The sequence below is a fragment of the Pseudochaenichthys georgianus genome, chromosome 4 (assembly GCF_902827115.2).
Source record: "Pseudochaenichthys georgianus chromosome 4, fPseGeo1.2, whole genome shotgun sequence".
Classification (NCBI taxonomy): domain Eukaryota; kingdom Metazoa; phylum Chordata; class Actinopteri; order Perciformes; family Channichthyidae; genus Pseudochaenichthys; species Pseudochaenichthys georgianus.
The window spans coordinates 21,269,546-21,272,268 of NC_047506.1; the positions used below are offsets into that span (position 1 = coordinate 21,269,546).

The 2,723-nt window shown below is 36.8% G+C and overlaps 1 long non-coding RNA gene across 1 annotated transcript; it reads right to left on the reverse strand.

Annotated features, from left to right (window-relative positions):
• Positions 1 to 477: 477 nt before the first annotated feature.
• LOC139433763 (uncharacterized) lies at positions 478 to 2,218 on the reverse strand. The gene is made up of 3 exons (XR_011643151.1): positions 2,123 to 2,218; positions 1,309 to 1,388; positions 478 to 736 (listed from the first exon to the last, which is right to left on the reverse strand). It is a non-coding gene; the product is annotated as an uncharacterized lncRNA (long non-coding RNA).
• Between the last annotated feature and the right edge of the window lie 505 nt (positions 2,219 to 2,723).

Genomic DNA, 2,723 nt, shown 5'->3' on the forward strand with positions numbered 1-2,723 from the left:
TAAAAAAACTGAGCAACTCAACAGTCAACTTTATGTTTCTTATTGTCTAAAGCATTTATTATTTTCATTTCCCCCCTCTCATATTCAGTGTGGACGGATTGAGATAGCATGGTGTCCAGAGAGCAGCAGAGACTTCAGGGAGAAACCTCCGTGTGATGGACGTCCTGTCTGTTGGTTTGGAGAGGACTGAGGGTCTTTCCTCTGCGAGGAGGACCAGGGCTGATGAAGGAGCCCATGCTGGCCAAAGCTGATACCAACTGCACAGGCCTAGTCTGTCACTTTATTTGACTAAATGTGTTTACTTATACATTTAATAGGTTTACACCTTCTGTCCATATGTGCTTTTTATTTAAAACATTTGATTAACTTTTGGTTCACATTTCAATAAATTGTATTTGTATTTGCACTCCTTTCATCCATTATTCTTACTGAAAATGTTAGATTACACATTCACATCTGACTGAAGATTGGCCCCATTTATTTGTGACGTTGCAAAACAAGGTACATGTTGTGAAGCTCATAAAGTGAGGCAAATAGAAATAATCAGCTGATGGAGTGTAGATGTGGAAATAGCTGCATTCGATAAGCTGACTGTTTTTACAATAAAAGTTGTTTATAGTGAATGTCCTGTACTGGTCTTAACATCTCATAGCATCAGCTTTTAATGATCCTCTTGGATGTTCTTCTTGACCCTCAGAGAAGGAGAACATGTCGTGTCTTTCAGGTATGTCCTTTCCTAACAAAAATGACAGGAAACATAAAACATATTATTACAGAACAAGTGTGTTATTTATGAAAGCAGTGTGTTTGTGTGTTTAGGGGCTGTAGATATAATTATTTTGTAATTGTAATGTTTTTTTTTTATTTAAACAATGAGCTACAAAAACAATCAGATTATGAATGAACAGTATGAAGTTCATCAACATTGAAATATATGTTATTATCAAAATAATATTTAACTGTTATCAAAACGTAGTGCAACTGTAGAAGCTTGCTCTGTTCTCTCCCTGAAAGAATCACTTTTACCACGTTTTTTACAGACAGTATTGAGAGATAAATAGTAGCAGTTCTCACTATGTGTTACATATCTTTGCCTTCAATACATTAAATTAGAAAGCTGACAAAGCTAAATATCTAAATGTAACTTTTTGCATGGAAAAAACCCTCAACTTAACTGATGCGTAGGTGATCTAGTATTTAGTATTGTTTAATGGAATATATATCAGTGTATTCAAGTCAATACTTCATTAATTTAAACCCATATCTTTCTTGATTCTTTGTACAGTACGAAAAAAAGAGTCTTTGTACCTGTGCTGAAGTTCACTGCTGTGAGGAGTCCAGTTCTGTCTCTCACTCTCTGGTCCAGCCTGTCTGCATCACCTGGACACCTTAAACAAACAGATATATATATATATATATATATATATGTAAAGTACCATGTGTACAAACAATATAACTGATTCTCTTTTGTTGGACATGTTGGATTGTGTATTGTCCGAGTCAGGGTCCTTTTTATTTTACTGTAACTTTGGAAGTTGTGTTACCAATGCTTACTGTTTATTTGATACCCATTTGGTAATGCAATTAATAAAAACAACAAGGTTTGAGTTCGTTCTTCAGATGACTGTGACGTTAACGTGTAAGCTCGATAATGAACTCCAGCTCAATCAACCATATTGTAATATCCAAGTAATCATCTTGAAACATGACATTAATAATTGTAATATACACACACATCTTATTGTGAGGTTGATTTCACATACACTACTTCGACATGAGCTTGTCTACATACTTGAGCATAGCCAATTTAAATTAACCTTAGATGCATACAGTTCTACCTACATAATAAAATATCTCTAAGTTAGAAGGATGTAACCTTATTTTATCAACCTCAAACAGAAGCCGTTTGTTCAACAGTATTATCCCACTTAACGCTTAACACTTGTCTATTTCGTTTTAACCTTTATATATACAGTCTATGATTTTAACTTGGAGGGTACGATTACAATCGTTAGCACCGATGTAGCTACCACTAGCTTACATGCTAACCCAAGCCTTACCATTCATTACGTAGCTGATTAAAATCATTAACACATAAATAAAGCACTCGAATTTCACTTACCGCATTCATGCACCGTCTGTTTTAACCGCAGAGCGAGTCACAATAGTCCGATATATAAGCATGAAGAACAAACAACCACGGCCGGCTACAAGTTGTGTTTCCTGGATGAGCTGAGCAGGCAGAGTCCCTGTTGCTAGCTTCACGGAGCAGCTAGCAGAGAGACAAGAAGCTGACAGAGCCGTCACTCAATGTGACCACGCCCTAATTTATGCACACACTTTAAGACCTAATATAAATAAAAGGGTCGCGTTAGAAAACAATTCACTCTCAGATCCATAATCATGAAGGTGGAATCTAACTATATCGATAATAAAAATGTATGGAGCCAGGGAGAGAAACATGTTTTTTTCTGCTGTAAAGTTGGGCATTTTAACATGGGGGTCTATGGAAATTGCTCCTTTCTGCAGCCATCGCCTATCGGCCAATATATGAACTGCAGTGTGTGACACTTCCGTATTGGCTTCACGGCTCTACCCCACAGTTTGCCGCTTGGGTAGAACCCACAAAGTGTACATGTGCCTGTGATCATCTGTAAAGAACAAGAGTTATTAAAGCCTAATAACAAGAAGCCTGTTTCCGACTCACCTTGTGAACGTTACAT